Here is a 27,288-nt window from a genome sequence, read left to right as displayed (position 1 = left end):
TTGTCCATGCTCTTTTGTATCTTTGGCAGTGTCAAAGGGCTGGGATAGAATAGTCAGTTTTATTGAGGTATGAAAACTCTTTATCATTGAGCCAAGATTTATTCAGGCCCTGTGTAGTGAGATCACAGATACTATTGCTGATAGAGTTTGTGTGGTCAGTTTGTAGTCTTTTATATTGAGTGTCATTACTCAATTGACACATGATCACAATTAGACTTGTTTCTTAATACTATGATTCCCCCTTGTCTGATGGTTTTATGATGACATCATCCAAGTTGGCCAAAGTCTTGAGAGCAGTCATTTGGTTCCAAGAAAATTTAATCTTTTGTATTTGTGTTTCCTGAGAAGTGCTTGGATTTCTGAGAGTACCACATTTTCAAATGTGATAATGTCCATGCTCATCAGATTAGTCAGTGGGCAAAACTTGGATGGAAAATATAGTCCAGTTGTGTTATTAACTCTTTCAGAGATGCGCAAGAGAAAAAAGTATTTGGGTCTTATGGTTGTGAAAAAGCAGAATAGTTCCACTTGGGTCATAAAAGAGCAATTTTTATGTGTAGGAAGAAAAGACAACCCTGGGTTTGTCGTTGGCCTGGAGCATATTGATTCACGTACCATCCTCGCCTTTCCCGCACTCTTGTTCTCTCTGCAGTTCACTCCTTGAAACCTGCCCTAAAAAAGATTGATTAGAGGAGGAAGGGGTTGTGCTACATCCTAAAACAGAGTTATCACCGTTAGAATCAGATGCTGTATCAGAAAAAATAATGGTTCTGATGAGAGCTATATTAAAAAGCTTGCCACAGCCCTGACAGTAAAGTCTTTCTGTAAGTATGGGTAGGTTGCTCTTTATTCTATCTCCGGATATCTTTCTGTATTTACAATGTCTTTTTTTATATGTTAAATGTTTGTAAATCCTTGACCTGTAGTTGTTCCAAACACTCCTTGGCATTGGTAAGCTTCTGTCATCTAATAGTATTTTTTCAAGTTCTGCAATCTGATCCTCAATTTTCTTGATGAGTTTCAGAGCTTAAAACCATCCAACTCCAAGAGCATTTATTCCATATAAAACTAAAGCTGGTTTTAAATTCCTCATCATCTTTAAAGATGATGGGAATGTTTTTTACTTGTAAGCCTGTAGGAATAATGTTTGCATTCGAGCAATAATTGAGGAATTTAGCAGGTAGTTCTGTTCTGGCCAATTTTTTGGGTAATCTTTCTAAATTAAATATGAAGGAGTCACTTTGAGTATTTGTCCCTGTAATGTTTATATTCCCTGATAAGGAGTGACCACTGATCATCTTTGCAATATAGTCATCTGTATATCTCATTGTCTCCGTTTCTGACATTAAATAAATGTAACCCCGAAGAAAAAGGGGGGAACACCTTTAAGAAAAAAGGCCCTTACAGAGAGAAGTCTCTCAAGTTTAAACACAACACGGTAGGGCAACCCAGTAAATGCCCAGTAGATTAAGTATAAACATGAATACACAACAGGAAAAATACATCTTTACAATTTTTTAATTGTGGAATAGCAGTAAAGAATACCTAACTGCATTAAATGGCAAAACAGTGATAGAGTATATCAGACGTGAGGCGAACTTCTAGATGTATATGAATCAAGTACAATTTATTAATTGCATAAAGAAAATCACACAAAAATAAATTGTTATAAAGAAAGGGTCAGAGCCCTTAAACCAATGAATCGCCTTTTCCCGCAGCACTCAGATCAAAATTTGAAAGTCCTAGAAATGGTGCTCCAAGGTGCCATGGGGATCACCCAACAGTATAGACCTACTTATAGAAAGAGAAAGTGACATTTTCAAAATTGTAATTTAAAACCCAATGTCACCATAAGTTGCAATTCCAGAGACACCAAACATGAGATGGTTACCTGATCCCATTTGGACATTACACTTATAAAATGTAATAAGGTAACACCAATGTTATCCTATCGGAGAGATAGGGCAGCTAACTATTCACATGCCATCCTGAATTATGTCAGAAACCTCAGGTTTAGGCAACAGAGTCAGAGTTAGAAAGTACTTATGATTGGGTTTCCCCCTATTGCTGTCACCTCTGGCTGTTATGCCCATATGGCCCCATAAGCAGCTGCACATTACATAATGAAGTGGTTCTGTTACTTTGTTTTTCTGTTACTTTATTACACATGTTTGGTCAAACAATGTTCTTCAGTTGGACCTTGTATTGGGGTGTTTTGGGATATATAATGGGTGCCATCTAAATTGTGCTACGACACAATGGGTCTGACTCAGGCGTATTCACAGATATTACATTACACATAGGATGTGTCCACGACAGCGACCCTGCACTATAATTTTACCACTTGGAATATTCGAGGGATGGAATCCATTCACAAACATCATAGATTGCATGCGCAACTGTGTAGGCGGAAGGCACAAATAATATTTCTACAAGAAACTCACCTGTCTGCCTCAGAGGCTCCTAAACTCCAGGAAAGATGAAGGTGACAGTTATTCGTTACAACATATTCATTGTTCACATGTGGAGCTGTAATTTGGATAAGGTCGGGGGTCCCCTTTGAAGCACAGGACACACAAATAGACACTAATGTTAGCTACACCCTGATCTGCGGCACCCTAGATGAAGCACCAGTGGTCCTTGAGCGCCTCTAAGCCTGAACACGGATCAGGATGCTTTTCTTCCCAGGTGGTAATGGTACTTCAGACCATATACCCTTGGATAATAGGTGAGGACTTTAATGCAATCTTGGACACTGACTTGGACCATTCACTTCCCCCATTGCCAGGGGTGAATTCAGTTCAACAATCCAGAGCCCTTCAAACTTGGTCCTAGGGTTGGTTACTGAGGAATGCATGGCAGAGCCGAAAAATGGGACTGCGCGAATACTCCTACATAAACACATATATAGATCGCATATTCTGCAAAGCCTCTCTACTTACACAAATCGCATACACAACATATATTGGCAAAACAATTCCAGATCACAATCTATTGAAATTAACACTGTCCTGGGGACGAAGTCCACCCTGATCCCCACATGGAGACTAGATTCCCACGTCCTAGAAGATGGAGTATTCAGAGACACCATGTCCTCAACCATTGATATCTACTTTACAAACAACAGTGACACAACTTCCTCCACATTAATAGAGTGGGAAGCATTTAAAGTTGTTATCTGTGGAACTGCGATCAGTTCAGTGGTGGGGGCAGGACAAACTGTTAGCCGGGACCTGAATCGGGTAGGAAATGGCTTAGGCATGCTAAAGCTCGAGGTGGCTTTCAGTACGAAAAAATGCGAAAGAGTTCCAGTACTCTTGTATTGCATACACGGAACTTCTCAAGTGGCTGCGTGTCATAGATTTTCACGCATACGCACAAAAAGGGCATACTAAGGCAGATATGCTCGCACACTACTAGCACAGCAGATCAAAAATGCTCCTCCCCACACCCATATTCGAGAATATATATTCCAGCTGGCTCGCCCAAATAAACCAGTTAAAGCATTCAGCGTGGAATTCAGTAAGGTCTGACTTTTGCTGTGAGTCAGTATAACACAGATGGTGCCTAACTGAGTCAATTTGATCTCTTCAGAAACTTGGCACCATGGTCTCCTTATTAGAGTCTGTTAATTTGAAGATATGATTTATGATCAAACTATTTATTGCCAGGACCCAGGGAAAGTGCAGGACTTGCTAAAACAATGGGGGAAACCCAATGATAAGTGAACTGCTTTCGATCTCTAGCTGTATCTCCTGATGTTTCTGTATGGGCTGATCCTGGGGAAATGTGGCACTGTCTTCTAAAATTGTATCTGACCTATAGTCCTGGGCCACAATTTATTAAATACAAAGAGTTGCTCAATGCGCCGGTTTAGGACATATTATAACATTGCATGGGCTCCATTCGGAAGGTCTCTCACTCTTTTTTTTGTGTTTTCCCTTTCTTATTCATAATTGTCTTTGATCTCTTTTTTTCCTCCCCTTTTGGTCATTTATCAGTTTAAGAGATTGGGCGGGCATGCTCACGGAGGTGGGGTGTGTTGACAACCGGGTTGCTAATCCAACATAATGGAGAGGGTCGGATGAATTCACACCGAAGCTCTCAAAGTCCTGCTTGGTTGAGTAGGAATAGAATGGTTATGGATATGGTGTGGGCGTTTGGAAGTGGGAGGGGCTGATTGATTTGGGGGTGAGGGTTGGTATGGGACACAAGGGAGGGTATGAGGCCTCTAGTCAAAGCCCAAAAATGTGGGGGGGAACTATGCACCATGCATAGGAACAAGTGTTTGTCTATTATTAGACAAAACTGCTTGTAGTCGTAACCAAGAGATGCAGATACTTAGCTGGAGCTTCAATGATATCTGCTCTATTGCCAAGATTAGATATTGGAGAGGAACTAAGCCCTCTTAATCTTCACCTCTTTTTTGTGCAGGAGACCCATCTTACAACCAGCGAACTTCATAAGCTAAGTAGCTTAGGCTATTACACCCTCACTGCAACTGGGATCAAGTTCTGAAGAGAGAGTGGCATTACTCTCTAGGGGTAAGGAATGGGTTGCTCATCAGGTCAAGCTAGATAGGTCAGGAAGGTGGGTTATCGCTCATATAGGGAATGGCAGTTTACAACTAATGTTATGCATGGTTTATGACACAAATTTTGATCACCCTATAATATGAAATTTTCTTCTTGGTGAGCCCAGTCTGTGGCAGGACCCAATCGTTATGTGTGAGGATTTTTATATGACTATTCATACAGGGATGGACTCCACAGCATCTTAGAAAGTAACTCAGGGGTGCATGAGCAAGTCTGAGGTGACCAGTACACAAAATATCATAACACACATTTTCCATGACATTTAGCAGACTTGTCGGGAAACGAACCTGGGTTTATTGTATATCCTATCATCATGGCACATTCTCTCATATAAATTTCATATTGTTATACCCCCTGTCTCTATTAATATAAATCCTAGGTTTGTCTCAGATTATAACCCATTGTCACTATTTGTTAAGTCAAGAAATCTGGCTCATGCTTCATCTCCACAGCGATGGACTTTTGATTTCAAGTTACTGCTGGACTAAGCATATATACTTTTAATGAGAACATACATTCCCTGAACTCCCCATCACTGGAGAACACAAACGCCCCGCCATACACAGCGCATGGCGACCGCAGACAATGTCCCGGTGCAGAAGGCAGAGACACTGTGAGGAAGATCTGTTGCCTACCGTGGAACAGATGCTGGAGGGCCAACGTGCAGCTATCTAGTCTGCCGGTACACTTCAACAGACAATACAACTTACAGATGAAGAATTCTCATCGGGCAACATGGTACACTCGGAAACAGACTTTACCCTACCACAAATGACTTATTGGGCTGAAGGAATGCGGAATGAACACCTGAGATTGGTAAGAGATGCCAGTGCACCTATACGTGTTCTTCCCTCCTATGGCACTGGTTAGGTATTTATTACTTGTGCTAAGGCATACCCCCATGGGGAGGACAATTGGCCTCCGATCCTATGCCGTGTGCTTGAGCAGGTATGTCACAAAGATGAGCTGAAAGATGGATGGGTGACTCTCTCTTGGTACTGAATATGTATGCATGTTGGGGTTGGCTGGGCCTCAGGACTGGGAAAAAATGCCTCCTTGGGTGGGAACACTAGGTTCTTATTTGTGTCACCACTGGCTTTTATGCCCATATGGCCCCATAAGCACTTTGTTTTTCTCTTACTTTCTTTACCATGTTTGGTCGAATAATGTTCTTCAGTTGGACTAGATGCCCACCTCCTAGAAGATGGAGTATTCAGAGACACCATGACTTCAACCATTGATACCTACTTTACAAACAACACTGACACAACTTCCTCCGCATTAATAGAGTGGGAAGCTTTTAAAGTTGTTATCTGTGGGAGTGCGATCAGTTCAGTGGTGGGGGCAGGACAAACTGTTATCCGGGACCTGATTCGGGTAGAAAATGGCTTAGGCGCGCTCTAGCTCGAGGTGACTTTCAGTACGAAAAAATGCGAAAGAGTTCAAGGACTCTTGTATTGCATACACAGAACTCCTCTTCAGCGGCTGTGTGTCATAGATTTTCACGCATACGCACAAAAAGTGCATACTAAGGCAACAAGGGTGGCCAGCGACTACCGGGGCCTACAGCGGATCAAAAATGCACTTCCCCCACACCTATACTTGAGATTATAACCCTGAAGCGAACCTGTGTAACCAAGCAGAACAAAAATAATGAAGCCTTCTATGACTATTACAAATCTCTTTACTCACCCCTCCACCAGGCTAGACCGCAACCAATTAAAAGCTTTTTAGACGCTATGCATTTACCACAAAGAACAACAGAGTACAAGTCGTTGCTTGCAGCGCCAATTACAGTTGCCAAAATCTGCACCGCTATTAAGGAGCTCCCCTGCAGCAAGAGCCCAGGCCTAGGCGGTCTTCCGGTGGAGTTTTACGCTACCTTCACCACACAGCTGGCCCCTGGACTGGAGTGGCTATATTGTGCTTCTCTAACAGAAAGGACACTGCCTCCCACCACAGTGCAGGCTCTGGTGACTTTGCTGCCTATGCCAGGTAGGGACCACACAGTCATTTGCGCATACAGGCCTCTATACACTAAACACAGAATAAAAAATACTTAGCAGAATGCTAGCCAGTTGCCTCCTCCCCTTCTTACCAAGACTTATACACATAGACAAATGCAGATTAGTCCCCTCAAAAAGCACTTAACTGAATATACGCAAGCTTTATTATGTCATAGCCGCCTGCTGGAGGTTTTCCCGGGAGCGGGGTGTCTATTATTGGACCTCCATCAGGCCTTCGTCACATTGAGCTTGGAATACATTCTGGCCACCCTTAGGAGGTTTGGGATCCCCCTTAAGTTCCTTCAATGGGTTAAACTACTGTACACTTTCCCCATATCCAGGGCACACACCCAGGCACATATCTCAAAGGCCTTTAATATACAGTGGGGCATGAGACAGGGTTGCCGTCTCTCCCCATGCTTTTTGTGCCTGCACTGGGGCCCCTCTCATGCATGTTACGCACTGAGTCAGTAAAATGGGGTATCTCTATTGACCATACGATCTACGCATTGTCAATATATGCTGATGACATAATGATTTACACTAAAGACCTGCAGGATGATCTATATACAATTGCCTGCACCTTTTCCCATTTTGAGTCCCTCACCGGATTAGCCATAAATGTCGGGAAATCCCATGCATTCCCCTTTAGGGATAACTTCCACCTGCAAGACATCTCATTAGGTGATCAGGAGATAGCAGTAGCTCCCACTACTTTTTGATACTTGAGGATACAGATATGAAAGGATCCACATGACCTATTGGATAGGAACCACCAAACGGAAATAACCTCTCTGTGTTCTGGACGTCGCTCACCCTTTAGGTAGCGGGGCAGCTGGTAATATCCCAAAATGGTGATGCTTCCGTATATTCTCTACTTTTTACTAATTTTTCAGTAGTGATCCGAAGAAAGATATTTCACAGATTCAACACTCTCCCAGTAGATTTAATATGAGGCACAAGTCGTTGTCGTATTAGTTTGTCGAAACTGAAGATACCATTAGATGCAGGAGGGATGGGCACCTGACTTTCACAGATATTGCCTGGCAGGGCAATTACAATGGCTCTCTCATTGGCTTCCTGGAGGTAATCTTCAAGAAATAGCCTGCACGCCCCAGATGATTGCCCAGGGAAGGCTTCACAGGCTGTTGTGCTCCGGGGGGACAGTTCCAATACCGACTCCAATGTTACTTAGGGTAGCACTTACATACTGGTACCTGGGCCACTGCTTATGCTTCCAATATACCACTTCTCAGCCTTCCCTCCCCAGAGGCACACTGACACATTGTGGACTTTCTCAGTGGACTTGTGCAGGTGTGACGAAGGTGGGGGAACTGTTCAGGGATGGAACACTCCTCAATCACATGAATTTTGTACATGAACAGGGGCTCACAGAGGCATTTTTTTATAACACACTCAAGTCTTGTAAGATACATCAAATGGTATTGGACACTGGATGGGACTGAACCCGCCACAAATGAACTGGTTCATTCATATATTTGATGGGGACTGGCAGACACTTGATCCCTTGGTTCTACTGAGGAATTTACACACACCAGCCTTTGCCTCTCTTGCCATTGTGGGATAAATGGCAAAGGTAGAGCACACCTGGACCACGAATGGAACACTGTATTAGAATACCGCCAGCGGGTATCCCGCATCTCATGACTTAAATTTATATAATACATGATAATGCAACATGCTTATGCATAGGATACACTCTATTTTCCCCAACACCACAGTTGCATGTCCGAGGTGCCCCGAGCAAGATGCTGATTTAATACACATTCTCTGGGCCTGTCCCGCCTTGCTCTACTACTAAAGGCAGATCACTACAGCCCTGAAGGAGGTAGTTGGGGGTACTACACGGTACACAGCTGAAAGATATCTTCTGGGTGTCTATCCACTGCAGAAGGGCCACAGAGTGCAGACTAGATTTACCAACCTGGCGCTCATTCTGGCCAAATGAAGCATCACCCACGGGTGAAGTCGGCAGCTCCACCTACTGCATTTGAAAATGTGGTACTCTCAGAAATCCAAGCACTTCTCAGGAAACACAAATACAAAAGATTCAATTTTCTTGGAACCAAATGACTGCTCTCAAGACTTTGGCCAACTTGGATGATGTCATCATAAAACCATCAGACAAGGGGGAATCATAGTATTAAGAAACAAGTCTAATTGTGATCATGTGTCAATTGAGTAATGACTCAATATAAAAGACTACAAACCTGATTCGGGTAGAAAATGGCTTAGGCGCGCTCTAGCTCGAGGTGGCTTTCAGTACGAAAAAATGCGAAAGAGTTCAAGGACTCTTGTATTGCATACACAGAACTCCTCTTCAGCGGCTTTGTGTCATAGAGTTTCACGCATACGCACAAAAAGTGCATACTAAGGCAACAAGGGTGGCCAGCGACTACCGGGGCCTACAGCGGATCAAAAATGCACTTCCCCCACACCTATACTTGAGATTATAACCCTGAAGCGAACCTGTGTAACCAAGCAGAACAAAAATAATGAAGCCTTCTATGACTATTACAAATCTCTTTACTCACCCCTCCACCAGGCTAGACCGCAACCAATTAAAAGCTTTTTAGACGCTATGCATTTACCACAAAGAACAACAGAGTACAAGTCGTTGCTTGCAGCGCCAATTACAGTTGCCAAAATCTGCACCGCTATTAAGGAGCTCCCCTGCAGCAAGAGCCCAGGCCTAGGCGGTCTTCCGGTGGAGTTTTACGCTACCTTCACCACACAGCTGGCCCCTGGACTGGAGTGGCTATATTGTGCTTCTCTAACAGAAAGGACACTGCCTCCCACCACAGTGCAGGCTCTGGTGACTTTGCTGCCTATGCCAGGTAGGGACCACACAGTCATTTGCGCATACAGGCCTCTATACACTAAACACAGAATAAAAAATACTTAGCAGAATGCTAGCCAGTTGCCTCCTCCCCTTCTTACCAAGACTTATACACATAGACAAATGCAGATTAGTCCCCTCAAAAAGCACTTAACTGAATATACGCAAGCTTTATTATGTCATAGCCGCCTGCTGGAGGTTTTCCCGGGAGCGGGGTGTCTATTATTGGACCTCCATCAGGCCTTCGTCACATTGAGCTTGGAATACATTCTGGCCACCCTTAGGAGGTTTGGGATCCCCCTTAAGTTCCTTCAATGGGTTAAACTACTGTACACTTTCCCCATATCCAGGGCACACACCCAGGCACATATCTCAAAGGCCTTTAATATACAGTGGGGCATGAGACAGGGTTGCCGTCTCTCCCCATGCTTTTTGTGCCTGCACTGGGGCCCCTCTCATGCATGTTACGCACTGAGTCAGTAAAATGGGGTATCTCTATTGACCATACGATCTACGCATTGTCAATATATGCTGATGACATAATGATTTACACTAAAGACCTGCAGGATGATCTATATACAATTGCCTGCACCTTTTCCCATTTTGAGTCCCTCACCGGATTAGCCATAAATGTCGGGAAATCCCATGCATTCCCCTTTAGGGATAACTTCCACCTGCAAGACATCTCATTAGGTGATCAGGAGATAGCAGTAGCTCCCACTACTTTTTGATACTTGAGGATACAGATATAAAAGGATCCACATGACCTATTGGATAGGAACCACCAAACGGAAATAACCTCTCTGTGTTCTGGACGTCGCTCACCCTTTAGGTAGCGGGGCAGCTGGTAATATCCAAAATGGTGATGCTTCCGTATATTCTCTACTTTTTACTAATTTTTCAGTAGTGATCCGAAGAAAGATATTTCACAGATTCAACACTCTCCCAGTAGATTTAATATGAGGCACAAGTCGTTGTCGTATTAGTTTGTTGAAACTGAAGATACCATTAGATGCAGGAGGGATGGGCACCTGACTTTCACAGATATTGCCTGGCAGGGCAATTACAATGGCTCTCTCATTGGCTTCCTGGAGGTAATCTTCAAGAAATAGCCTGCACGCCCCAGATGATTGCCCAGGGAAGGCTTCACAGGCTGTTGTGCTCCGGGGGGACAGTTCCAATACCGACTCCAATGTTACTTAGGGTAGCACTTACATACTGGTACCTGGGCCACTGCTTATGCTTCCAATATACCACTTCTCAGCCTTCCCTCCCCAGAGGCACACTGACACATTGTGGACTTTCTCAGTGGACTTGTGCAGGTGTGACGAAGGTGGGGGAACTGTTCAGGGATGGAACACTCCTCAATCACATGAATTTTGTACATGAACAGGGGCTCACAGAGGCATTTTTTATAACACACTCAAGTCTTGTAAGATACATCAAATGGTATTGGACACTGGATGGGACTGAACCCACCACAAATGAACTGGTTCATTCATATATTTGATGGGGACTGGCAGACACTTGATCCCTTGGTTCTACTGAGGAATTTACACACACCAGCCTTTGCCTCTCTTGCCATTGTGGGATAAATGGCAAAGGTAGAGCACACCTGGACCACGAATGGAACACTGTATTAGAATACCGCCAGCGGGTATCCCGCATCTCATGACTTAAATTTATATAATACATGATAATGCAACATGCTTATGCATAGGATACACTCTATTTTCCCCAACACCACAGTTGCATGTCCGAGGTGCCCCGAGCAAGATGCTGATTTAATACACATTCTCTGGGCCTGTCCCGCCTTGCTCTACTACTAAAGGCAGATCACTACAGCCCTGAAGGAGGTAGTTGGGGGTACTACACGGTACACAGCTGAAAGATATCTTCTGGGTGTCTATCCACTGCAGAAGGGCCACAGAGTGCAGACTAGATTTACCAACCTGGCGCTCATTCTGGCCAAATGAAGCATCACCCACGGGTGAAGTCGGCAGCTCCACCTACTGCATTTGAATGGAAAGAGGAGGTGGAATATTGGGGTTTAGCGGAGAGTGGTGCTTTCCGTAGGGAAGAATGCCGAGGCTTATGGGGAAGACCCATGTCAATGAGCTTGGATCTCTTATTGGCGTCCTTTTAAGATTCCTGACACTTCTACTACACCATAAAAAATTAGTACTAACTCTCTAAGGTACTGGGCTATAAAAGATGAGGATAGGGTCAAATTTGAATGCCTAAGCTAGTGCAGAAAGAACCAAGAGAGGTGCAGAAATAGGGAAGAGGAGTGGAGAGAGAGGCAAGGGAGGGACAGGAAGAGGCAGGAGGGGTACAGAAAGAAGCAAGACAGGTGCAGAATGAAGAATGGAAAGTGCAGAATGAAGCAATAGGGGTGCAGAAAGAGGCAAGAGAAGTGCAGAACCAGGAAAGAGAAGTGCAGTAAAAGGCAACAAAAGTGCAGAAAGAGGCAAAAGAGGTACATAAGGAGACAGCAGGGGTGCAGATAGAAACAAGACAGGTTCAGAAAGAAGCATGGAAAGTGCAGACTGAAGCAACAGGGGTGCAGAAAGAGGCAACAGGGGTGCAGAAAGACTCAAAAGAAGTGTAGAAAGGGGCAAGTGAGGTGCAAAAAGAGGCAAGAAAGGTGCTGAAACAGGCAAGAGAAGTGCACAAAGAGGCAAGAGAATTGTCGGAAGAAGCAACAGAGGTGTAGAAAGAAGCAAGAAAAGTGCAGAAGGAGGCAAGTGAGATGCAAAAACAGGCAGGAAAGGTACAGAAAGGGGGAAGACAAGTACAGAAAGAGACAACAGGGGTACAGAAAGAAGCAAATGAGGTGCAGAAAGAGGCAACAGACGTGCAGAAAGAGGGAAGAGAGGTACAGAAAAAGTCAAGAAGAGTGCAGAAAGAGGCAAAATAGGTACATAAAGAGACAACAGGGGTGCAGAAAGAACCAAGACAGGTGCAGAAAGAAGCATTGAAAGTGCAGAATGAGCAACAGGGGTGCAGAAAGAAGCAAGAGAAGTGTATAAAGGAGCAAGTGAGGTGCAGGAAGAGCCAACAGAGGTGCAAAAAGAGGCAAAATAGGTACAGAAAGAGGCAAGAGAAGTGCACAAAGAGGCAAGAGAATTGTCGGAAGAAGCAACAGAGGTGTAGAAATAAGCAAGAACAGTGCAGAAAGAGGCAAGTGCGATGCAAAAACAGGCAGGAAAGGAACAGAAAGAGGGAAGGCAAGTGCAGAAAGAGACAACAGAGGTGCGGAATGAAGCGTCGAGGTGCAGAAAGAGGCAACAAACATGCAGAAAGAGGGAAGAGAGGTGCAGAAAGAGGTAACTGAGGTACATAAAGAGACAACAGGGGTGCAGAAAGAAACAAGATAGGTGCAGAAAGAAGCATGAAAAGTGCAGAATGAAGCAACAGAGGTGCAGAAAGAAGCAAGAGAAGTATAGAAAGGAGCAAGTGAGGTGCAGAAAGAGCCAACATAGGTTCAAAAAGAGACAAGAGAGGTGCAGAAACAGGAAAGAGAAGTGAACAAAGGGGCAAGAGAATAGCTGAAGGGAGCAACAGAGGTGCAGAAAGAAGCCAGGAAAGTGCAGAAAGAGGCAAGTGAGATGCAAAAACAGGCAGGAAAGGTACAGAAAGAGGGAAGACGAGCGCAGAAAGAGACAACAGGAGTGCAGACAGAAGCAAATGAGGTGCAGAAAGAGGCAACAAATGTGCAGAAGCATGGAAAGTGCAGAATGAAGCAGAATGAAGCAACATGGGTGCAGAAAGAGGCAAGAGAAGTGTAGAAAGGAGAAAGTGAGATGCAGAAAGAGCCAACAGAGGTGCAAAAAGAGGCAAGAGAGGTGCAGAAACAGGCAAGAGAAGTTCACAAAGAGGCAGGTGAGATGCAGAAAGAAGCAAGGGTAGTGCAGAAAGAACCAACAGAGGTAATGTTACACCAAACTTTATTTTTAAAAAGCCCCAAGATAAATAAGCATACATTGGCTTTGGCTGCCAAAACTGAGAAAAGCTTGCACGCCATCCACTGGTCAGTATGGGAAAAACAAGTTTTCAATTATTTGGCCATCCCCCATGAAGTGTTCCAGCTCATCCTTTGAAAAGATTTGTCCGAGGAACTAATTTTCTCAAATGGGTGATTTAATGTTGAGTTTATTTGAATTTGAATCAAAATGCTACTAAAATATTGTAAATCTCATGTTTTCACAACACAAGGGCCCCAGATGGAAGTACCAAAATGAATGAATCTTGTGAGGAGTATTTAAATACTGCCTAAGGTAGGCAGCTGCATGGCACAGTAAAATTGAGGGTAGAAAAATATTAGCAATCCAGTATATGGGGTACCAAGGAAGCCTTCGATACCAAATTAGAGACAAAAAGAAGTTGGATCCTCCAGTTTACACTGTGCTGCAACCGCACTCTCAAAAGCAGTGTTATGATGTTAGACTAACAGCATACAAAGTTGAATGTCCATCTCTGCTTTTAGGAACACTCCGCTCCATTTGTCAAATCTCACCTTACATAGATCCATCGTCCCAAAAACAAATTCTTTCTATGGACATTTTAGTCTATTGATCCATCAAGTTACAGATCTATCAAGTGACTGACTCATTAATCTACAGAGCTCTGTTCCATTTACAGATTCTACGCTTCTATGGATTGCTCACTTTTACGTATCTATCAGCCTATGGATCTACCCACCCAACAACATTTTCCTCGATTTATTTTCCCCTTTTACAGATCCATTCCTACTGAGGAGCCACAGATCAATGGATCAATCCATTAAGTGAAATGCCCTACTCTCTCCAAATCCATACCCACTACAGATTCATCAATCTACAGATCTGTTGCTTTTATGGGTCGGTCACATGTGCTCCTTCAATGGATCTTCATCGGATTTGACCCTTCTATTGGACTGTAGCTACTACCAATCTGTCCACTACATGGATCCACCTCATATAGAGATCTGCACTTTCTATAGACCTTCTCTTCTAAAATCTCATCCTGTCCTTTCTGTGGATCTCCTTTTTCTGCAGATCCACCCCTTCTATGTATGAGTCTATTTTAGGGATCTATCCCTTCTTGGGAGATGCCTCTTTTCCAGATGATCTATTCCCTTTAGGACCACGGCCCATCTATTGATCTACCTCCTTCCTAAGCTAAGTAAAGTGATAGTCTTTTATTTCCAATGATCATTTCACCTATGGAAGTGATCTGTTGAATGGGCCTGTTTGGTCCAACCCATATATTTTTGGTTAGCTCAATAAGGGATCACAGCCACATGGATTTAACTCTTGAAAGAAAGGCCACTCAGAACTAACCCTGGGCGTAGTTTGCGAAGTAGCGCTACGCGTAGCTACGCGAAGTGCACTTGCACTACGCGAGCTACGCGCAGCTTCGCAAACTGCATAGTGCACTGTGCAAGATGCTGTTCGCACTGATGGCACAGTGCCGAATGCTTGTCCGTACTGTGCAATCAGTGCAAATTGCATCTTGCACAGTGCAAGCGGTCGTTTTCTGCCGCTCAAGTAGATTTCTACTCGAGCGGCAGCTTTCTCAATGCGGACTGGTAGTTTGTCATCGCGAGCGGTCCCAAGCATACGCGACCACTTGCAATGAGAAACCAGACCTCCCCACGTTGAGAAGCTCGCCGGGAGGTTTATTTTCCACGCTCGCAATCGGCAACTTGATGTTACTGATCGCGAACGAGGAAAATGTTCGCCGGGATGTCATTTTGCTTGCTCGCGGTCGCCAACTTGACATTGAGGACCGTGAGCAAGCAAAAAATGACCGCTGCACTACGCTACGCTACGCATGTTTGCACTGTGCTACGTGCAATTTGCGTGGTGCAAAGTAGTGCAAACTCCGCAAACTACGTGAGCTTAGCGTAGTGCTTTGCCCAGGCTTACTCAGAACCTGTAGAAGGAATGTGTGATAAGGGCTTGTCGCTCATGAAGTGTGTGACTGATAAAAGTTCATAAGCAAAAGTACAGGGGTTGAGGGGTGAAGGAAGAAAGTGCTCAGGGGCAACTAGACCCTGGGCAGCCTCTTTTTTTTTTAAACCATTTATGCCAGCCAGACCTATCATTTATTTTATTTTATGAGTGTAGACATTGTACTATGACCGAGTTAAAATAACATGTCCAGTTGTCCAACTCCCAAGTATTTATCTTGTTTCTTTGGTCAGGAACAGGCGGGAAACAACCTTTACAACGCAACTATTACATCGCACTACACTTACAACGCAGGCATTACAACGGAACATCCTTTACAACGCATGACACTACAACGCATACCATTACAACGCATACCATTACAATGCATGACACTACATCGCATGTCACTACAACGCAGGCATTACAACACATACGATTACAATGCATACCAGTGGAGTTAGAATAGTAATTTTTAACCCCTACACTATCCAACACTTACCCTACTGTTGCACCCCCTGGAGTTAGAATAGTAATTTTTACCCCTATACTATCCAATACTTACCTTAAATGCAATGTAACAGTATGCGTTGTAAAGGTATGCGTTGTAAAGGTAGTATGCGATGTAATGGAATGCGTTGTAAAGGTAGTTTTTTCAAATGCGTTGTAGTGTCATGCGATGTAATGGAATGCGTTGTAGTGGATGTTGCTATGTAAAAATTGCGTTGTAAGTGCATGCGTTGTAAAAGTATGCGTTGTAACGTCATACATCCGGAACAGGCAGTCCGTGAATGGGCAGATCATGCTAGGAAAGAATGAACGCCTAACAAACATGTTTACTTATCTTGGTACATGCCTCTTATTACCAACATTCCCATCAATTTCACTGCTATGTATTCCACTGGGGCTGTTTTTGTTCTTTTATCTGGCCCTGGTATTTAGACTTCTAAATGATCATGGCGACTTGCTCGAGTTCAGGTAGGCTTTGGTTGTCCTAAGGCGTTTAGGACACCCAGGCGAAAACAGGAAAGAAACCAGCTGGGACAGTTTTTTGAGAAAACTAGTGCTCTTGTCTTTAGATTTAGATTGACAAAGACCGGTCGGACAAGATGAGGAAGTCAAGGGGTCTCAAGCGTTGCCTGTCTCACTTTACTAAGTCCTCACTCCCCCTACATTTGCACATCACAGTCTAATGAGTGCATCTTCCTTTTCAGGCCAATTGGTACAGCCCTGCACTGCTTGAACAACATTCCACAGCTCTCAAACGGCCCAGTGGACTTATAGCTTCACAGGTTCTGCCCAAGTATAAACCTACAAATTCCGGCAAAGAGCCTGCATGCAAAGTAGGAGCAGGCTAACGGTGAATCCCAGTAACATGGCCCTGCCACGCAGCCCACATCCCTATTGCACAGGAAGATACCAGATATGGGCTGAGCCAAGGTGAGTGCACTACCTATACAGCTAATAGTGTACTTTGCGTGTTACTGCAGAAGTTACTGTGGGAGACAAAGAACATCCTGTGCTGCCTGCAGCCTTTACCCCCGACCCCCACCCGGTGTGAAATGCAACAGGGCCTGTGGCCATTTTAAGTTGGGAGATTAAGTCCCCTTGAATCCTGAGGGTCCCTAGGGGCAAAATAGCCCACTAGGTATGTCCAGAAGCGCCATTGCAGAGAGGTGTAAAAAGGGGCACGACCTGCACCACCTCTCTGCAACACAGCGCAGTGGTTCTTACTGGAAGCACCTGGTGGGCTAGTTGGCCCCCAGGGTCCCTCAGGATTGAAAGGGAATTATTTCCCGAACTTGAAACGCGCCACAGGGCGTGTTTGCACACGTCACCTCAGACCCCATCCCCTCCCTTCACCACTGTGTAAACGCACCCTGTGGCCATTCTAAGTTGAGAGATTAAGTTCCCTTGAATCCTAAGGGTCCCTAGGGTCAAACTAGCCCACTAAGTACCTCCAGTAAGAGCCACAGAGCTGCGTTACAGAGAGGTGTAAAAAAGGGCGTGGCCTCAGAACAACTGTCTGCAAAGCAGCTCCCTGGCGCATACTGGAGATACCTGTTGCGCTAGTTGGCCCTCAGGGACCCTTAGTATTGAAGGGGAATTAATTCCCCAAGTTACAACTCGCCAGGGGGTGCTGCAAGGAGGGGGCGTGTCCTCCGGTGCGATGCCGGTCTTTTTTTTTCTTCTTTTTTTAAGAAGGGGTGCTGTGTGTACCCCCTTCTTTTTCTAATTTATTGGCCCTGTTTACACCGCTAGTGAAGCTCTGACGTGTCTGACGCCCTACCGTGCCTAATCCCGGCACCCCAGCCGGTGGGTACTCTCCAAGTAGACACCCTTGTCGTTTATTTATATAAACTTGGGTAGCAATTGACGGGCACATTTAATACACACGCACACCAAGCCATTCAAAGGGGATTCGACAAAAATTCGACCAAAACTATGCAAGAAACCCCCTCACGGTTAATAAAACACACATCCACGGCCGAATGTGCAATACGTTTTATTTTACTCTCTGGAAAGGAGACGAACCTCACTTGAGAGTCACAGCGCGCTCCTTGCTGAGCCCAATGCTGTGATACATTCACCAGTGCCCGCCGAGTGCCACACACCTCTGTGTTGTAATCCACCTGCTAGTGCATATGCTATGACACTCTCTAGCCCATGTGCACTGTAACACCACCCCGTGAATATGTCATGCCCCACTTACCTTCGCACGGGTTATATTGCCTCATGTAACGTGCCTTCCTTGATGCCTATGTTATAACACACAGCGCTATGCCAAATCTGGGATCCATATCTTTGTCACAGTGCATATGCAATGTTACACTCCCCAGCACATATTTTATATTACAACTTTAGAGACTAGCTAGGTTACACAACACTGCCCTGTGCATATTATAATCCAAGGTGCATATCGCATAGCACACGCTACTGCCTGTGCTATCTTGTGCTCTCTAATGAATCTGTCATTGCGCACATTATATTGCATATTATATTTCACGCCCGGTTCATCTTATATCACACTTTTTGGTGCATAGTTTATACCATACACTATATCTAGTTTTCATTTTCAATCATGCTCTCAGGACTATATTCTATATAACACTGCATTGACCTACCCTTTTCACTGGCATTACATTTTTCGATGGGGGGTGGAGAGTCAGGGGGTGTTTCTGCCAAGTGATACTGGAGTCACAGTCACAAACGTCCTCTTCTTCCTAAATAAAAGTGAGATTATGCTGCATACTTGCTTCATATTTTAGGTAGTTCACACAGACACACATTTTAAAACAATAAAGGTCCTAATACCTGCCTTCTCTGAACAGTTAGCTTGCTACCCCATCCACCTCCTCCCTATCCTCTGTTGTCTGAATCCATGGACTAGCCTCCTCCCTCCTGCCATGCATGGTCTGATGTGGTGCAGCTGCCCTCCATTTAGCATGATGTACCAGTCCACTCCTCCTGCCCTCCATTGCCCAATTCTATGCCCCCTCATTGACCTCCTGCTTAGCCTCTGTGTTTAGCTTACTGCCCCTATTCTCCTTCCCCCTGCCCTCCGATGTCTTTGTGCATACCCCTGCTCCATCCTTTTTGCCCACCATGTTCCATGGACCTGCCACTCCTATCTACTCTGAGTGATCTGTTGAGCTTAAATATTACGAGAGGGTAACTGTTCCTAAGGGAATATGGTTGTGTGTGTTCTCTCAATGTGGTGTGGGGAATTTCTCCTTTTGTATATAGTGCCCTCACACACCCTTTCGGGTGTCTTGCTTCATCATAGGGCGTTGCTCCTCGTGGGGGTGGCGCTGCAGTCCCCCACGGGCCCCGCAAGAGGGCTCTTTGGCGGAGATCTTTTGGTTGGAGACGCCGCAGTTGTGCATGGGTGTGTGTGGGCCTATAGGAAGACAAGTGGGTGGTGCGGTTAAAAAATTGCTGGGTAGAGTTTCAGACCTTTATTCACAGCTCTACCTGGCAAATGGTTAAAATTAGTAATCCTGGAGCTACTCTTAGTGAAAGAAATAAAAGAGGGCAGATCCTGGAAAGTAACTGCTGCTCTCAGGAATGTGAATGGGGAGCCTACTGGTGAGTGGTCAACATGTTTCGCGCTTAGGGGTGGGTCCTTAAGGGATCCCAAATGCGCTTCGTCAGGACCTAAGACAAATAAATAGTGAGTGAAAGTGTTTGTGAGTAAACAAAATAACAGGTTTCAGTAAAATGTGGTTCTGTAGACCTGTTGTACCTCAATGTTAAGGTTGACCAGCGTCTTTGCGCTGAGAGGTTTACCCGTCTTTTCTGGAAACCTCAACCCAACCCTCGAGTTGTAGGGATTAGGGCTCCATCAGCAAAGTGGAGTTGGCAACAGGAGAGAACGTGCTCCTTCGCCCGGGACGTAGTGACCTACCCCTTCTCCGTCTATCGCTGGAATGGATGTTGAGCTGCCACTCCCCTCCAACCTGCCTAGCATTGTAAGATGACTGTAACTTGTCCCTGCCACCTCCATCCTGCCTGTCCACATTCCATGCCCCTATCCCCTTCCTCCTGTCCTCCATGGTCCATTTTACTGTCACACCCTTCTGCCCTCCCTGGTTTGTTTTGCTGCAACTGCTCCTGCTGCCTGCCCCGCATGGTCAGTTGTGAGGTCACTTCCCCTGAACTCTCTTGTCTGTGCCCAGGTCCTGGCCCTCCCTTCTATCCTCCATGGTCCTTTGTGCATGCCCCTGCACCCGCCTTCTTGCCCATCATAGCCATTGTGCTGCCACTAACCCTCCTGCTTGCCATGCATGGCCTTCTGTGCTGCCACGGCCCCTCCCACCTTTCCTGTGTGGTCATTTAGCTGACCCTGACCCCCTCCCACATTCCCTCTATGGTCTATGTGCATGCCATCATAGTCTCACTGTTGCTCTCCATGGTGTGTCTTGCTTCTAGTGCCCATCCTGCCTTACCTCCATGGTCATTTTGCTGCTCCTGCACTGCCCCCTTGCCCTAGCCCTCTGTTTCCATGTGCAGACCCCTAGTCCCTCCCTCCTGGCTTGTCTGTTCCATTGTAATGCCCCTGATCCGTCCCTCCTGCCGTTTATGGTCTGTTATGCTGCAGCCTTCTCTCCTGTCTGTCCATTATGGTCAGCTAGCTACCACTGCCTCTTACCCCTCTGTTCTAGGGTTTTTTTTTTTTGTCCTCATTCTACAAAATATGCTCTTAATTCAAGAATATAAAGCTGGTCAAACAAAAAGATATAGCCCAGTATGAAAGAAAGAGAAAGAAGTCTGTCTCTTCTCATTGAAGAAAAGGTGGATGAGACCTCCAAACAGTGCCTTCAATCGGGCTTATCGGAATTAACCAAAGCTCAATCTCTTCGGTGGTCGATTCACAACTAACCATAGCTGCCTTCTTATCACTTCGACCGGGTGAGCATATTGGACCACTGGAAAAAAAAAAGAAAACACCAATCTAGACTAATTAGGCACTGAGAAACTTGAAGCAAAAGCTGAAAAACAGCTATCCCATAGGTCCCAGAATTTTGTTTTTCTGCCCCTTTTGCTTACTCGATCAAGGGTTGAAATACGTTGGACTGAATTTATCCATTCTGATTTAGTGGGTGGGACGGGTGTGATCCATTTAATGCAAATCTCTCTTCGTGCCAGAAGAATCAAAATAAAAAGAAGTGTCTTTTGATTTCTTGTGAAAACTGAGTTAACTGTTTCACTTTCAGGAGTTCCAAAAATGACTATAGATGGTGTAAGCTCAACCCTACTGCATAGGATTTCAGCCATGATATCAGTCACGTGATACCAGAAAAGCTTAATTGAAGGACACTGCCAGAACATGTGTAGTTCATTTACGTTGATACCTTTACATTTCGGACACTTCTTTGTCACTCCATTCTAAGCCTGGGCGTTGAACTATGCTCCGTTCGCGGAGCTTGCGAAGTTTAGGCAACTTTGCGCTATGCACAGAGCGCGAAGTTGCAGATTGCTACGCAATCTAGCGCGTAGCGTAGTACTTTTGCTTCCTCCCGCGCTCAAAATTCATGCTCGCGTGCGCGGTAACGTCTTACCGTGATTCTGCGATCGCCAGCTTGCTTTTCTGTCCATTCGCGAGCGCCACGAGATTTGTAATATGGCTGCCCAAGCCCGCGACAGTGTGCGAACGCGAACACGTCATTCGGGCGCGCGATCTGACATCCGGCGGCTGTCTTGGTAAGATCGCGATCCCGAACATGCAAAAACTACAATCTGGTGAAGAATATCTCGCTATCTTCATAAAACCTTCTCTAAAATGATCATTTTGCTCAGAAAAACTCCTCAGATTGTGATATTGCTGTAGTCTTTTGTGTAAGGAGGAGTCCTTTAATTTTTTTACCTCTTTTTTTCAAGAGGAAGGAAGTGCCCCTGAGTCTAAAACTTCCTGTCCCTGTCCAGCAGGCTCCTCCCAGTGCTTTGTGCATGTGCTGTTCACTTTCATTTGGATTTGGAGCTGGAAGGATCACTTTTTGTGTCTGTCTGCGGCATCATACCATTGGATTGGATTTATTTGAGGACTTTTTGATTTGAGATTTAATTTACTACAAGTAAGTTGGAGAATTGGTGTGTTTGTTTCATTGGGGCTTGTATTACCTACATTTTTCTGGATTTTTCATTGTTTTTTTAAATTATTGTTGTGGCGGGTGGCCTGTGCTTTCAATAGTGGCCTAGTTGTTTTTCTCTGCAATTCAGCCAGTAGGGTACCCATGGGTCCATGTTTCGTGGTGTCTGTAGAATTTTCAACATCATGTAGGGCATGGATGGCATAGGATTATTTGAAATGCTAAATGTGGCTGTGGTGTATTTCACTGTTGGTGTGTGTGTGAAATACCTTTTGTTGGATGTGTGTGCTTGATGTGTAACTTCTTTCCAATCCTTTCGTAGCCCTGTTGATTTTCATTTTTGTATTAAAGCTGTGTTGTTTAGCATTAGCAGGCCTTCTTTGTCCGGTCATGTATTATAGGCCTGCTTCAGTTCATTGTTTTCCATGGCCTGTTGTGACTGTGAGTGCCCATGTGGCTTGTGGCAATTTTGTGGTGGTAGTTTAGTAGTGTGTGCTTCTTTTTCCATAAAGGCCTGCATTTCTTTTCTTTGTTCCCCTTGGCTTATGCTTGTTGTTGTTGTGTCCTCCTGGCCATGTGTGTGGCGGCCATTTTGTGAAGGCAGGCATTGTGCTTTTGCCATAGGCTTACATTGACTGTTCCAAGCTTGTGGCCGAGTCTGGCAGTAGGCCCAGAGGTAGTCGGCCTCAAATCTTTGGTGCGGTATTTAAATTTACAGTTTGTGTTGTCTGTTGATTTTTTTTTTTACACCGTGTATGGCTTTGGGTTTTATTGCAAAAGGTTTTTTTTGGGGTGGGATAGCAGTTTTTGGGTGTGTGTTAAATAAATAGGGCTTTTCAGCCAGTACGTAACCCTAGGGATTCAGCTTGCGTACTTTCGGTAACTCTGCACAGCGCGACAACACGGACTTACAGTTGTCGGCATGTTTGCGCTCTCAATATGCGTGTTCGCGCACGCGATAAAGCATTTTTGTACAGTTCGCGAACACGCAGCATTTGCAATCTGGCAAACAATATCTCGCGAGCAACATAAATCCATCTCGAAAACGCTGATTTTGTGCATTTTGCTAAATATAATCCTCAGGTTGTCATTCAGCTGTAGTTTTGGAGAACGGAGAAGCTTTTATTTTTTTTTTAATATTTTTTATGAGAGTAAGTAAGTTCCACAGACACTACAACTTCCTGTTCCTGTCCTTTGTAATCACTTTTTGGTTATTATTGTGGTGGTTGGCCTGAACATGTGTGTGGCGGCCATTTTAGGAAGGCAGGCATTGTGCTTTTGCCATAGGTGTACATTGACTGTCTTCTACTTTCGGAAACTCTGCACAGCGCGACAACGCGGACTTACAGTTTTCGGCATGCTCGCGCTCTCAATATGCGTGTTCACGCACGCGATAAAGCATTTTTGTACAGTTCGCGATCCCGAACACGCAGCATTTGCAATCTGGCAAACAATATCTCGTGAGCAACATAAATCCATCTCGAAAACGCTGATTTTGTGCATTTTGCTAAAAAAACTCCTCAGGTTGTCATTCAGCTGTAGTTTTGAGCACGGAGAAGCTTTTATTTTTTTGAAAATATTTTTTATGAGAGTAAGTAAGTTCCACAGACACTACAACTTCCTGTTCTTGTCCTTTGTAATCACTTTTTGGTTATTATTGTGGTGGTTGGCCTGAGCATGTGTGTGGCGGCCATTTAAGGAAGGCAGGCATTGTGCTTTTGCCATAGGTGTACATTGACTGTCTTCCATTTCTTGTTGTTGTTGTGGGTGTGTGGCGGCCATTTTGTGGAGCCATCCAAGCAGTGTGCTTGCTTTTGCCATTGTGTTCCTAGCTTGTGGCCTAGTCTGGCAGTACGCCCAGAGGTAGTCATCCTCAAATCTTTGGTGCGTTATTTAAATTTACATTTTGCGTTGAATTATTTTTTCACACCGTGTACGGCTTTGGGTTTTATTGCAAAAGGTTTTTTTTGGGGTGGGATAGCAGTTTTTGGGTGTGTGTTAAATAAATAGGGCTTTTCAGCCAGTAGGTAACCCTAGGGATTCAGCTTGCGTACTTTCGGTAACTCTGCACAGCGCGACAACGCAGACTTATAGTTTTCGGCATGTTCACGCTCTTAATATGCGTGTTCGTGCACGCAATAAAGCATTTTTGTACAGTTCGCGATCCCGAACACGCAGCATTTACAATCTAGCAAACAATATCTCGCGAGCAACATAAATCCATCTCGAAAACGCTGATTTTGTTCATTTTGCTAAAAAAACTCCTCAGGTTGTCATTCAGCTGTAGTTTTGGAGCACGGAGAAGCTTTTATTTTTTTTAAAATATTTTTTATGAGAGTAAGTAAGTTCCACAGACACTACAACTTCCTGTTCCTGTCCTTTGTAATCAGTTTTTGTTTTTTGTGGTGGGTGGCCTGAGCATGTGTGGCGGCCATTTTGTGGAGGCAGGCATTGTGCTTTTTTCATAGGCCTCCAAGCTTGTGGCCTAGTCGTACTGTAGGTCCAGGGGTAGTACTCATCAATCATCACGGGTGCATGGAATTTAAACAACTGTTTTTGTGTTGTGCGTTAAATTTCAACATCATGTATGGCTTTGGATTGAATTGTAAAATGTGGCCTTTACTTTTTTACGGGGAATATTTCACTTTTTGGGTGTTGTAATGCCTTTAGTTTTTGTGTATATGTTCGTTATTGTTGCTCCCTGATGCTGCATCCATCCCATACGATGCACAAATTTTTATTTAGGGCAAACAGGCTAGACTACATTTATGTTTTTGTTCTTTGCTATTCTTCTTCCTGAGTGTACACAGTACAAATAAAACAGGATCCCTGGCCTTGTCAGTCTCTTAATGGCTGGCTATACTGTTGTTGTTCACTGACTTCATAAAATGTATTAATTGTGACCACCAACCAGACACTAATAAGTTATATATATTATGGATCTTGTGACTGATGTTCTTCTGGCTTTTTTGCTTTTAGGTGCACAAAAGACAGAGGAGGTGTGTCATCATCATCCACCGTTGTGGTGCCAGACTGACGTCCTGCTACTGTACACAACGTGACGTGTGAGTCACCTGACCAGGCATCTCTGCAACTTGTGCAACTGAGTGCTGTTTTGACATCTGTTGAAGATGCCCCCAAAGAAAGCAGGTAGCAGGTCCTCCAGTACCAAGAAAGTTGCCATGGAGAAGAAGGAACAGAAGAAGAAGGAAGTGTCACTTAAGTCTGGTGTGCTTCCCAAAACCTTCTTTGGTACACCAAAAATGATGCCTGCAGCAGCGGTGTCGGGAGGCCAAGATGGGGGCAGCACCTCCACATCAGTGGGCCCAACCCACCAACCCAGGCCCAAGCAGATGAGTGTGGAAGAGGTAGCCAGCCTTATGGTGGAAAGCAGTGATGCTGAGCCTGAACTAGACTTATCGCTATCTCAAAGTAGTACGCAATCAACGCAGGAGGGAACACAGCAGATCAGTGGTCAACAGCCGCAGCCACCGCCCGCAATAGTAGCTGTTGTTCCTCCCGAAGTAGAGGCAGTTCAGGAAATTGAGCCTCATGCAGAGGAAGAAGAGGAAGCCACTCCTTTAGAAGTTCCATTGGCTTCCAAATCCCCAGCAAGGAAAAGGAGGGTTAGTACATCAAGTTCTTCACCATGCCCCCCTTCTGATGATCTAGATGCCACTTGGAAGCCACAAACCGAGTCTGAGAGAGAAACACATCACAAGAGCAGGCATGGGAAAAGGAAGGTTCCAGAAAGCCTTACACTTATGGATGTTGATGTAGAAGAGCAGGATGATGATGATGATGATGAGCCAGTCATCACAAACATCACTCCCGGGCCTGAGGAGATGGAGACCAACATTTTTACACTATCCAAAATGGCTGCGAGGGATGTAGCACGCATACCTCCAACACAGGTAACACCACCACGACCTCCAGCTTCCATATTTACATTAGCAGAGGGCCGGCAGCGTCCTACATCCAGCACAAGCACCACCTCAGCAGAAGTAGGTAGTGGTACTGCACAGAGTCAAATGCAACACACACCCTCCAGTTCATCCGGCATTGGAAGTGGGGGTGGCACCTTCAGCAGGAGACAAAAGTTAATCTCCCCAGTGTGGGACTTCTTTACAGTTAGCGGAAAGGAGGAGAACATTGCTATATGCTCCGTTTGTCATACCTCTGTTAGTCGTGGTAAGCTTGGTACAAACTATTGTACCAGAGGACAAATGACCCATCTGAAAAAACACCACGCAATCCAGTGGGAGGAGCACCTTCGTCTCATCAAAACTGGAACAATTACTGTTGGGCATAAACGAGTAGAAAGTCCGCTCACGGTGGAACAGGAAGAAGAGGGAGACATTCTCTGTGGTAGTGGTGCACAAAGTAGCCCTGTCTCCAGCACTGCAGTGGTAACGCCCACATCCTCAGCCACATATCATTGGCACAAGAGTAAGAGTCAGCCTGAGACACCAAGGAGTACTGCTGGCCCAAAAAGTGCGACGTTGACCACAGGAAGGAATACCATGCAGCCTACCATTCTTAGCATGTTTAGTAGGCCGGAGGGGCAGTATGAACGCAACCATCCAATAGCACGTTTGTACAATGCAAAGCTGGCTAAAATGTTAGCACTGGACCTTCTCCCTTTTTCTTTTGTTGAAGGGGTGGGTTTTCTTGAATTTGTGACCACCATCTGCCCAAAATGGAAAGTTCTCAGCCGCTACTACTTCGCAAGAGTTGCTGTTCCAGCACTACATCACGACGTGCTGGAATTGCTTGGAAAAGCCTTAAAACAGAGTGCTGTTCAGAGTATACACCTGACAACAGACATGTGGACCAGTTGCCTAGCCACTGATTACATGTGCATCACTGCACACTGGGTCTCTTTTTCGGGTGTTAAAGATAAGATATCTGACGGTGTTGTTGACACCGCTGAGATTTTTAAAGACACTCGCAAACATGCAACTGTAGCCATGTTTGCTATGGAGAAATCTCATACTGCTGCAAACATTTTGGATGAGTTTAACACCAAGGTTTTTGAGTGGCTGCGACCAAGAGGGCTTACCATTGGTTTTGTTGCCACGGACAATGGCAGTAATGTAGTTAGGGCCATGAAAGATGGTGGCTATTTCAGGGTGCCATGTTTGGCACACTGCATTAACATTGTTGTTCAGGACTTTCTGAAAAATTAAAGCAAAGTCGGCAGCTTACTGACCACCTGCAGAAGAATATGCACACATTTCAACCATTCTTTTAAAGCCCGGAAGCAGCTGAGGGTCATTCAACGTGAGCCTAAAATGCCAG

The sequence above is a fragment of the Triturus cristatus genome, chromosome 4_2 (genome assembly GCF_964204655.1).
Source record: "Triturus cristatus chromosome 4_2, aTriCri1.1, whole genome shotgun sequence".
Lineage (NCBI taxonomy): Eukaryota > Metazoa > Chordata > Amphibia > Caudata > Salamandridae > Triturus > Triturus cristatus.
Note: the sequence above shows the minus strand (reverse complement) of the source record.